The sequence below is a fragment of the Tursiops truncatus genome, chromosome 7, assembly GCF_011762595.2.
Source record: "Tursiops truncatus isolate mTurTru1 chromosome 7, mTurTru1.mat.Y, whole genome shotgun sequence".
NCBI classification, from domain to species: Eukaryota; Metazoa; Chordata; class Mammalia; order Artiodactyla; family Delphinidae; genus Tursiops; species Tursiops truncatus.
This window is the reverse complement of record NC_047040.1, coordinates 11,769,353-11,782,158: the sequence shown is the minus strand read 5'-3', so window position 1 is coordinate 11,782,158 and position 12,806 is coordinate 11,769,353. Positions and strand designations below refer to the sequence as shown.

Sequence of the window (12,806 nt, the reverse complement as noted above, 5' to 3'; positions counted from 1 at the left end):
TGCATCCAGCATAGGAGCATAATACATAAGGCAAATACATAAGGCAAATGCTAACAGCTATAAAAGAGGAAATCGACAGTAACACAATAATAGTGGGGGACTTTAACAACTCGCTTACACCAATGGACAGATCATCCAGACAGAAAATTAATAAGGAAACACAAGCTTTAAATGACACAGTAGACCAGATAGTTTTAATTGATATTTATAGGACATTCCATCTGAAAACAGCAGATTACACTTTCTTCTCAAGTGCACACAGAACATTCTCCAGGATAGATCACATCTTGGGTCACACATTAAGCCTTGGTACATTTAAGAAAACTGAAATCATATCAAGTATCTTTTCCGACCACAAAGCTATGAGATTAGAAATAAATTACAGGGAAAAAAACATAAAAAACACAAACACATGGAGGTTAAACAATACGTTACTAAATAACCAAGAGATCACTGAAGAAATCAAAGAGGAAATCAAAAAATACCTAGAGACAAATGACAACAAAAAACCTGATGATCCAAAACCTACGGGATGCAGCAAAAGCAGTTCTAAGAGGGAAGTTTATAGCAATAAAATCCTATGTCAAGGAACAAGAAAAATCTCACATAAAAACTCTAACCTTACATCTAAAGGAACCAGAGAAAGAAGAACAAACAAAACCTGAAGTTAGTAGAAGGAAAGAAATGAAAAAGATCAGAGCAGAAATAAATGAAATAATAATATAATGTTTATCGTATTAATAAACATAATATAAATAAATTAAATAAATATAAGACTGGACACTATAAAACTCTTGGAGGAAAACACAGGAAGAACACTCTTTGACATAAATCACAGCAAGATCTTTTTTGACCCTTCCCCTAGAGTAATGGAAATAAAAATTTCCATTATATTAATAAAAATAAAAAATTCCAATAAAAATTGTTTATTTTTGTAAACAAATGGGACCTAATGAAACTTCAAAGCTTTTGCACAGCAAAGGAAACTACAAACAGGACGAAAAGACAACCCTCAGAACGGGAGAAAATATTTGCAAACGAATCAAGGGACAAAGGATTAATCTCCAAAATATATAAACAGCTCATGCAGTTCAATATTAAAAAAACAAACAACCCAATCGAAAAACTGGGCAGAAGACCTAAATAGACATCTCTCCAAAGAAGACATACAGATGGCCAAGAGGCACTTGAAAAGCTTCTCTACATCACTAATTATTAGAGAAATGCAAATCAAAACTACAATGAGGCATCACCTCACACCGGTTAGAATGGGCATCATCAGAAAATCTACAAACAACAAATGCTGAAGGGGGTGTGGAGAAAAGGGAACCCTCTTGCACTGTTGGTGGGAATGTAAATTGATACAGCCACTATGGAGAACAGTATGGAGGTTCCTTAAAAAACTAAAAATAGAATTACCATATGTCCCAGCAATCCCACTACTGGGCATACACCCAGAGAAAACCGTAATTCAAAAAGACACATGGACCCCAATGTTCATTGTAGCACTATTTACAATAGCCAGGTCATGGAAGCAACCTAAATGCCCATCAACAGACAAATGGATAAAGAAGATGTGGTACTTATATACAATGGAGTATTAGCCACAAAATGGAACAAAATTGGGTCATTTGTAGAGACGTGGATGGACCTAGAGACTGTCATACAGTGTGAAGTAAGTCAGAAAGAGAAAAACAAATATTCTATACTAACGCATATATGTGGGATCTAGAAAAATGGTACAGATGAGCCCATTTGCAAGGCAGAAATAGACACAGATGCAGAGAACAGACGTATGGACACCAAGGGGGCAAAGCCAGGGGAAGTGGTGGTGGTGGTGGGATGAATTGGGAGATTGGGATTGACATATATACACTAATATGTATAAAATAGATAACTAATAAGAACCTGCTGTATAAATAAATAAATTAAATTAAATTTTAAAAAAGACTGAAGGAAAAAAAGCAAATAATCATTGATAAGATGAAAACAAAGCGAACCACAGCCAAAGGGCTAATCAAAGGCAGAAGTGTTTGTGTACTACATAATATGCCAAGAGTTGACTGGCAAAACTGTCTTGAGCACTCTTCTGTATTTGCTGGCCTTAAAATCCATCGGAAACTAGACCGTGGCTATGACCAATTTGTTTTTTTATTTATTTTTAAATTTTTTTTTATTCAAGTATTGTTGATTTACAATCTTGTACCAATCTCTGCTGTGCAGCAAAGTGACTCAGTTACACACATATAGACAATTCTTTTTTTTACATTCTTTTCCATTATGGTTTATCACAGGATATTGAATACAGTTCCCTGTGCTATACAGTAGGGCCTTGTTATTTGGCTATTACCATTTTGGATGCCCTCAGAAGTTCACTAAGATCTTGGTTCTTCTTGAAAGTCATCAGAGCTGACGGAGGCAGGATAGCTGGTACCTTCTGTGACCCATTCTCCAACAGCGCTGTAATAGTTCTTTGCATAAAAGGACCACTCATATTCTACGTATTTTATGAAACTCTATTCTATATATTTCAATACTGTTTATGCAACTGAAGAGACGATCAGAACCTAGAAACTGGTACTAGAGTTCTCCTAGTCCAAGGCTGCCAAATCGCTCTATGACCGCAAGAATGCTCTTAAAGCATTGAAGATGTGCCGAAGATTGCAGTAAACTGTACAGAGTCAGAAAAGAGTTATGAACAATGAAACGGAAGACAACTAAGGACACCAGCCCTTGCCCAGCCAAGGATGGACACTGGCAATGCAGAACATGGACATTAACATCAGGCCAGTTCAGGGCTTCCCTGGTGGTGCAGTGGTTGAGAGTCCTCCTGCCAATGCAGCGGACAGGGGTTCGTGCCCCGGTCCGGGAAGATCCCACATGCCGCGGAGCGGCTGGGCCTGTGAGCCATGGCCGCTGAGCCTGCGCGTCCAGAGCCTGTGCTCCGCAACGGGAGTGGCCACAGCAGTGAGAGGCCCGCGTACCGAAGAAGGAAAAAAAAAAAAAATCAGGCCAGGCCAGGTTCGTATGATCAGTGATTAACAAGGAAAAGGAAGCTCAATCAAGACTGCCCAGGCTGGGCTTCCCTGGTGGCGCAGTGGTTGAGAGTCCGCTTGCTGATGCAGGGGACCCGGGTTCGTGCCCCGGTTCGGGAAGATCCCACATGCTGCGGAGCGGCTGGGCCCGTGAGCCATGGCCGCTGAGCCTGCGCGTCCAGAGCCTGTGCTCCGCAATGGGAGAGGCCACAGCAGTGAGAGGCCCGAGTACCGCAAAAAAAAAAAAAAAAAAAAAAGAAAAGAAGAATGTCCAGGCTGTCTTCAGGAAGTTCAAACATTAGACCAAAGTACTGCAGGCCTCCAGCACCCCATGGAACCACAGAGCCACTTCTGGGCCTGGCCATCCAGCTAACCAGTCAATGCACGGAAGACCTAGACACGCAGGATGTGTCATTTCAGGCTTCCTAAGAGTTTCACAGGAGGCTAGAGACCTTCCATTTGAAAAGCAACAACTTATCAACCCATCATCATAACATCAAAGTACTTTAATAAAGTGATCCTTTTATTGGAAAAGGGGGAGATAATAGGGAGGGATTCCTAGTTGTTCTCTCTAAAAAACTTTGCATCTATGACTCTGGGCAAACAGGTGCATACAACAAGTCATAAGCCAATGCAATAGTCTTCCAACTTTTCTGAATGAACTCCGGGTTCCACTGATAACAAGCATACATTTATCTTAGTTAAGACATATCGTCCACTGATTGCCTTCCTATTGCGTAAGATACACCCTTTCAAGTTGTGTAAAATAGAGCATCACAGTTTTCACTGCTCTTCTATATGAGAAGCATAGGCACTAGGAAACATACTCCTCTCCCAGAAAGGAAACAGGAGGTTGAAAAAAGAGCACTAATAAAATCCCAGTAGTCATAAATGCATTTTTAAAACTTTATGGTAACGGTTGACTAAATCATAGATACAGGCAGTTAATTACCAGTGTTCATAAATTATTTTCAAGCAGGGCTAATAATCAAACACTCTACATATAAAAGAGGAAACTTCATTTAACGAGCAATCTTTTAAATCCTTTAATTATTCTCATAAATTACAATTTTTTCCCAACATATCTTTGAAACTTTGAATGCTTCCTGCCCCATAGAATTTTTCAAAACAACCCTCAAAAATAATAAATTAAAACTAAATCTGAGTGTGGTCCACTTAGCTTCTTTGATAAATTCATGATCATATACTTTGCCCACCAACTCCTCTACTCTGCTTGGTTTTTTCCTAAGAGTACTTATCACCATTTGAAATAACTTTATCTGTTTATTGTCTGTTTGTCCCACTAGAATATAAACTCCATGAGGACAGAAACTAAATCTTATTCCCCAGCCATATTCCCAGAACCCAAAACAGTGCCTGGCATTAAAAATATGTGAGGAACAAATGAACGAACAATTAAATCTGTAACACACCCCCACACGGAGCCCACATATAAAGGTGAATATGTAACATATGCGTAATATATTTTAATATGTATGTAAATTAAAATAGACAAAGCATTATACACACGCACATCAGTATGGAGTATAGCACGGGGAAAAGCATCAAGCTGGAGATGATACATTGGAGTTCTTGGTGATGCTACCACAAAACAGCTGTGTCATCCTGAGCAAGTTACTCAACTTCTCTGGGCCCGAGTTTATCTATAAAATGAACATTTTCAGCTTTATCATCTTTAAGGACACTTAACAGCCCTAATATTTTTCTTAATAAATTCTAGAGACTCATACAACAGTTTATATAATCCACTCTACATAGAAAACAAAATAGCAAAATAACTAAAATTCTAACTCCTGACCTCTGGTTAGTTATCAATCATTAACTAACTATGGCCAATGACTAGCTCCCAAAGTGTCATACAATTTTACATCTCCTCCAACTTACCCCTTTGTTCTCATTTTTTCTCTATTTCCTTTCTCCTTGACCAATGGAGCCACAGGCTCTGAATTTTGGACTACAAATGCGCCTAATGAGCCCCTGAAATTATCGTTCTGGATAGCTAACTAATGCTTTGCACTTGAGCATTGGAAAGGGCACCCTGCAGGAAACTCCTCTACAGCTATGTGTACCCTATCGCCATTATCCTTCCACAAAACCCGTGACCTTGACAAACGCAAGTCGGGACCAAGAATGAGCTCACACCTGAATACTCACTCTCCCCTGTGGCAGGGGTTGGGGGGAAGTGGGTACTTTCAAAGTCACAACACAGCCAACACCACCAAAGCCATTTTATCCCATCAAGAGTAAAGTAGCACTCTTTCAGCTATTGGAGCTTTCACTCTCCAAGCTTCCTTTCTTTAGCACTGGTAAATTGTACCATTGAGATTCTAGGACCAACTTTAAGAGCTCATCTAGTTCCTTCACTAAGTGGGTGAGTCATTCTTTCCTTTCCCTATCACTTCAAGATGGTCACCCTTCTGCCCAGCACAGCAAGGAACACCAGGTCTCTCTGGCAAAGGGTGCTGAGACTCCAGAGTAGAGATATTTATCAACAAGAATTTTATGGAAGAAAACATTCATCACCACCCAGTAATACTTTTATTTTCCATATTTAGTACATAATTAAATCCACAGGAACTATAAAATGCATGTACATACTTCCTTTTAAAATTTAATAAATACATTTCAGTCTTTAATCCTGATTTATACTTTCAGCTTATAAAATAATTTAGCCCACGTGTAGAACTTTATTTTTTCTATGCCCAGCTAATAAATGCAACCCAGTTTCCTAGAATTTCACTGTACAATACACTCAAGCTTCATGAAACAAATATCTGAACTGGAGAGTCAGAGTCAATGCATCTTTTCAGGCACTCAATTACAATATACCCGGTCCAGCCAAGATGTCTAAGAAGCTCACTGAATTTGAAAAGTATTTTTAATAAGGAAAGAACATATACCAAAAGCACCCTTGTGTTCTAAGGGCAAAAGGGGAGTGGTGGGATTGAAACTCAAACCACTGCAAACCTTAGGCTCGAAAGGCAATTCATAGTTTACACCTGCACTTTTACTTGATCCAAACAAAACTGTAAGACAGATTGGGGAAATTATCACTGCATCCAATTTTATGGACCAGAAAATTAGGTCAAAGAATGCTGGATCCCAGGAAGTGGCCGAATCAGGAATACAATTTACATCTCCTCTTTTCCTGCCCATGCTGGTTCTGTCATATCATTCAACCTTTCCTGTATGATAGGCAACCTAGCCTTGCATTACAATATATACAGAAGCAATCCTATAGGCATAAACACAGTAGATGAGCCAATGGGATGAGTGAACCATAGTACACGGCTCTTAACAGAGTAAATACCATCGAGTGGTAGGAAATAAAAGAGTCTTATCAAGACAGGAAAAATGATGCTGGTAAATTCTCTCTGGACCCCTGAACCCCCCCCCCCGGCCCCCCCCCCCTCTTTTTAATCCTCTTATAGAAGCTGATTACAGGAAAAGAAATCAGGAAAGCAGAACTGAAACCAAAAGCTTATCAGACTGATAAGGATACTTATACAGGATGCAGTAAATTACCATTGCTTCCTGTTTTAAGTATTCTTATCTGTAGGACACTAAATTTTTTTCACCACAGAACCTCACATTTAGGACACGTCCCAAAATAGAATCTTCTGATCTTCAGCTGTCAGCTGAAGTTGTTTCATAAATAGCCCAGCATATGTACTCTGGAGGCTTGCTAACACTCTAAATGCAAATATAGTCCAGTCACACCAATTCCTCTTAGGCTTTGGTGGCAATCGAGAACGTGCAAAATCCAGCAGCCCCAGGAATTCTATGGAGGATCCCATGAATGTCCCTAGTCAATGACCTACAGCACTCTATTTGGATATTTCTGGAAATTTTGAAACAAAAGCCATTAGCAGATATAGATGCCTATTTTTAATATATAGTTCACAAAAGAACATAAGATTTATTTCAGGTCAGTTAATTTTTAAACAGTCTTAAAAATAGCTCTTGTTCAGAGAGTCATTTTGGTGAAAAGGATGTGTTTCAAGAAACCCCTAGGTCTTTTAAACAACTCTTCCAAGGGCTTTCATAGTCAACAGGTACAGACAACAAAACTGATTATACGGGAATGTGTTTGAAAAATTACTCATGTAACCCAAGGATAAAATACATGGAGACATGCACACAGGTATAAAAGACACCTAGCTATAATCTTTACGATCTAGTATGTCAGGAATTCTATTGCCAGAATCACACAACAAGCTGAGACCATTTCAGAGAAAGAGAGAAAAAACATCAACGTCTGTGTTTTTAAAGAAAAAAAAAAGACTGTGGAATGGGACTATGGCACAGAACATAAACGATAAACGGCCTGGGATTTTATGGTATTTGAACCAAACATCTGTGCCTTTATGACCCTCTTATCACTCCCTCCTCTAGTTACCTGCCCCAGAGCACATCCACCCCAGCTGGGTAAGAAGGGGTTTTACCCTGGTCAATGGAAGTCACCCTAGGAGAGTAGCCTTAAGGTTGACTTCACCTTGAATTATAGTAAATGCTCAAAAATTTTTGTTAAGTGTTGAGAGATTCTATAAATAGGCTCTTCGTGCCCCTTTTAGCCAATTGCTAAGTAGCTGCCTTTTTTCACACCAGGGTGATAAGCACAGATTCTCACAGAGTGGCCCCTTTATGAGCCAGGAACAATTCTGCAGTCCAGGAAGGAAAGCCCTGTCCCCAGACTACAAGTCCAGACAGCGATGAACCTTGTGGCTGCCTTGTGTGAACCACCCAGAACCCAGATCAGACGGGAATGCCTGGCCAGTTCCAGATTCCTACTGGATGTCCAGAATCGATGATGACCAAGCTCACATGAAGTGGATTAACTTGATCCCCTGAGACCTGGGAAACAATCACTGTAAGAGAAAAATGGATTTTGTAAATATCTATAGTGAGGCAATATTATAAAATATTTTTTAAAAGACTACTAGTAGAAGGATTCATGTGACTGTTTAAAAAAATCCAACCAGCTAGGTCCTTGAAGCAAGAGAGCTTAAGAAGGTGATCACAGTGGCTCCAACGTGATACAAAAATCTAAAACGTTCTGCTGCCACTGAACAAATAAACACTGACACAAGCAGATTAAAATGGGGGAGAACTGAAGAAATCAGAAAGCAAATCTCCAACTGTACCCTGGGTTGGTCTGAAACACTCTACTCCAGAATGCTGGCCAATTCTGGGCAGGAAAAAGATACAGAATATTTTACAGGTTTTGGAAAGAACCACAAAACTGACTGAAGGTTTGAGAAGTCAGAATGCCAACTAAAACTTAATAATGGTGAATATGAAGGGAAAACTGAGAGATGACTTCACAAAGGTCTTCAAACACATGTAGGAAAACATCTCATAAAAGGTCAATGGTCTGGATAAACAAACTGTGGTACATCCATACAATGGAATATTATTCCCCAATAAAAAGAAATGAAACTGTCAAGCCATAAAAAAGGACATGGATGAATCCTTTTTTTTTTTTTGCGGTGCGCGGGCCTCTCACTGTTGTGGCCTCTCCCTCTGCAGAGCACAGGCTCCGCACGCGCAGGCTCAGCGGCCATGGCTCACGGGCCCAGCCGCTCCGCGACATGTGGGATCTTCCCGGACCGGGACACGAACCCGCGCCCCCTGCATCGGCAGGCGGACTCCCAACCACCGCGCCACCAGGGAAGCCCGACGTGGATGAATCTTAAGAGCATACTGCTACGCATAAGAAGCCAGTCTGGTAAATGTACGCACTGTGTGATTCCAATTATATAACATTCTGGAGAAGTCAAAACTACAGAGATGCTAAACAGATCAGTGGTTTATCCCCAGAGGCTGAGGAGAGGGGAGGAGGTTTAAACAGGGAAGCGCAGGTAATTTTTAGGATAGTGAAACTGTTCTGCATGATACTGTAATGGTAAACACAAGACATTAAGCATTTGTCAAAACTTAGAACTTGATAGCAAAAAGAGTAAGCCTTAAGTGTATGCAAATTTTTTTTTTTTTAATTTGAGAGATCAGTGATTACGGGTGGAATGTAGAATGTGACCGAAGCACCTAGATGTATTACAGATGCATGAAGCAACCTCACTGAAGCATGTGGAGATTATCAGGTGCTGACCTAGGTAACTGGAAACAGGCACATCTACAAAACTAAAGGCAAAAGAAACTGCACTCTAGTTGATAAAGTCATTTCCTATAGGCCATGGGTTGACAATTCTGACACTTCTATGTACATATATGTAGTGGAACTGAACAAATAAGTAAATGGATGAAGGATGGTGACAGCCAGGTTTCTCACTTTTGGGGTGGGAGGTGCAGATAAGCAAGGGAAGGAGGCTAGAATAATCCATACAGAAATTTATTAGAGTTTATACATTAGTATGAACTCATGCTTAGCTTAGTATAGTTACAGATGGTTACATGCAGAAATTTTTATACATATGTGTATATATATATGGGTTAGTATACACACACACATTTCCTTACTCTGACAGCTGAGAGGGCAAAAAAGAAATAACATCCCAGTAGGAACAAACACATCTAGTGCCAAGATCTTGGTTTCTAATACAATTCTCCAATAAAAGGAATAAGGGCTCCTTGGAGAAACCGATGATTCTAGGACTGGGGCAGGAAACAAATAAGATGATCATGGAGTATCTTATAATAACAGAAAGTAAGGAAATGCTTAAAAAAAATACTACTGAGTTAATAATGAGCAATAAAACAAGTTTAGTTAATTATAAAAATATTCATGTATTCTGCTCTCTAAATGGTTTTCAAACAACTTTAAGTTTCTTGGCCACTTTAGAGAACCCCAAATTGTAAACTGTATTTGATATAATTATTGATTTTTTATAGAAAAGTTGGATGATGCAAAATTTCTTTCAGAGGCAACTGGCTCTACAATTAAATTTAAGCAATTAAATATTGGTATATATTATATTTATTTATTTATTTAATATATTGATATATATAAATATTTATTTATTTATTTAATATATTATATTTGAAACCCAGAAAGTCATATTCAGTTTCATGAGCATTATCCAATCACTTATGAAATATTTTATGTTTATGGCCTATTTTCTTCTACGAATTTCTGTTTAAATTCATTTCCAGTCTTATTTCCTCTTTTAGCAAACTGATTAATAACAGTACCAATGTTGTTATGATTTCTTGTTTTATCTTCTGCACGTTTAAATGTATTCATTGTTTTATCTTTAATTTGTTTTTAGAACCTTACAAAAGTTTTTTTTTACTACATAAATTTAAATCTCCTGATAAAAATATAACTCATATTCAATTTACAAAAAAATAAAAGGACAAGGGTCATCACTTGTCACCACTACTAAAGTCAGAATGAGGGAAATAGGGCTTCCCTGGTGGTGCAGTGGTCGAGAGTCCGCCTGCCGAGGCAGGGGACACGGGTTCGTGCCCCGGTACGGGAAGATCCCACATGCCGCGGAGTGGCTGGGCCCGTGAGCCATGGCCGCTGAGCCTGCGCGTCCGGAGCCCGTACTCTGCAACGGGAGAGGCCACTACAGTGAGAGGCCCGCGTAACGCAAAAAAAAAAAAAAAAAAAGAATGAGGGAAATAATCTCAGATTTCGTCACCATAAAAGCTGGTAACCACTAGAAAAGTTACCTCAAAATGGTGGAATTTACTCTCGTGATGTATGGATGTAACAGGAACATACCTGAAGATCCTTATTAGTAAATTACACAGTAACAGCAAAATAGAAATATTTTTTAAAGAGTAGTTTCAAGATATTGGTCTTTCCTCACATTTTGTATAAGGAATAAATGTAGAGAAAAGCAAACATATTAAATAATTGTCCAACAGAATTTTCAACCAAAACTTCAGAAAAGAATTGGTATGACAAATTACCAGCTTTGCATAATAGTCTTCAAAAGAAACCTCTTAGTACGCAGTGAAAACTATCAATACTACCATCCAAAACTACGACATAGCTGTGGTTCATGACACCAGCACACACATGTGGCCCAACACACAGTGGTGGCCACAGCTGTGGCCAGTCTTTTCCAGGGCCTCCTGGAGACATCACACACCCCGCACACCCTTCCCATGGTGTCATCTGTTCTAGATCTTGCCTTTCACCTAAGACAATCTTCTCTCAAGCAGACACACACGAATTTCAAGTCTTACTTCCCTCTTTCAAATCCTGCCCTTTGACATCAGGAAAATCTGACTTTGCTTCATTTGTGAGTCACAAGGCAACCTTAATCATGACTGAAAAACCCCAAGGAGTACAAATGACGTACTTAGATCCAGGCCAAAGGACGTGATGAGTTTTAAAGTACATGAACAAATCAATGTCAACCCCTCAAGTCCAGAAAAAGGGCCAGTATCCCTATTCCTTCTCTCAGTGGATGTTATTTGTCCCCCGAGAAGGCTGATCCTCTCTAGCCTCTCCCTCAACCAGTCCTCATGAAAAAAAGCTCTATGAGGGTCTGAATTTTCATGTGTTTTCTTTACAGTTGTAACTCAAAAACTTAGGGATATGCCTGACACTCAGTAGTATCTCACTAACTCCTTGTTGCATTCATTAACCACAACTACAAACATTTTGAGTCCTTGGCGATTCCCCAAAACTATCTTCAAGACCAGTTATGATTTCTTCAAACTTCCAGGTTCAGTAATTACAACAGTTTAATTATGGAATGAATGGAAACATGTAAGACAAGAAGTACCACCAAGTGTCAGACAGTGGTAACGTAGCTAAGAAAAACTCTCTGTCCTCCTGAATAGAATAGGATTCTGCTCTCCAGATAAATGAGGTGTTGGCACCTTTCCCACACTGTGGTTTAAAAACATATGGTCCCACATTCATTCATTCAGTATCTACAACAAATAGTGTCAACCAAATGCCAGACACATTGCACTAAGCATGTAAACCCAGTCAACCACCTTGGCAGAGAGAAAAATAGCCTAGCTCAATACCCGACACATACCCACTGGAAACACTTGCAAATTTTAGAAAGTAGCCTGAATGCCAATGTGACTGTGCAGGACCAAGAAAACTGAAGTCCTATTTAAAATAAAATAGAACACATTTATGTTACAGATCCTGGGGACTTGTGGAGTTTTATAATGAAAGGATGACAAATGTTTTGCTATATGTAAAATTGCTTGGATGTTAATTGTTAGCGTAATACTTAAAATTTCAAGCAATGTTTAAAAAGAATTGCTATAATAGCTGAATAGCTAGTTTAGAACATACATTCTACTCATCAAACTAGCCCACGCTTAATCAAGAGCGGAAACAGGGGAAAAGTCTCACATCTTGGCAATTAGGGTCAATTGCTGAGACCAAGGTAACTTTTTAGCAGAGTAGTAAGAAGTACCACACTTGCAAAATGGAGTCGTTAAAATTTAATTCCTTTTCCCAGACCTTACCTATATTTTAGTAGAAGGGCTAATTAGCAACAATATACTGGAGTGGAAGAAAAAGAATGAGCATAGGGACAAATCAGAAGGCTACTCTATGAATCAAATACTTAACAACTGGCTTCTTTTTAAAAATAGAGGTAACTATGATACAATAATTATTTTTCAAATACTTTTCTCATTGCTTTTGATATCTTAAACCTCGGTGAAAATGCTATGCTCTGACCTAGATCAGTAGGCTACAATTAACATCAGAAGAACTCTATTAGCAGAATAAAAGTTGATGAACTACTGTTGGAAGCAAAGAAATAAATCTTGTCAAAACAAAGCAAAGTTTCTGTCAATCTTTAA

The 12,806-nt window shown here is 39.0% G+C and overlaps 1 protein-coding gene across 4 annotated transcripts in view; it reads right to left on the bottom strand.

Moving 5' to 3' along the window:
- The window catches only part of IRS1 (insulin receptor substrate 1), a 78,447-nt gene that overhangs the window by 49,090 nt on the left and 16,551 nt on the right, over positions 1 to 12,806 (bottom strand). Inside the window, exon 2 of one of the 4 annotated variants that reach the window (XM_033859644.2) lies at positions 2,143 to 4,699. The exons of 2 other annotated variants lie outside the window; for them this stretch is intronic. The gene's annotated coding sequence lies outside the window, so the exon portion shown is untranslated. Of the gene's footprint in view, positions 1 to 2,142; positions 4,700 to 6,466; positions 7,925 to 12,806 lie in introns of those variants that run through there. One more of the 4 variants, XM_033859643.2, reaches the window with a different exon arrangement.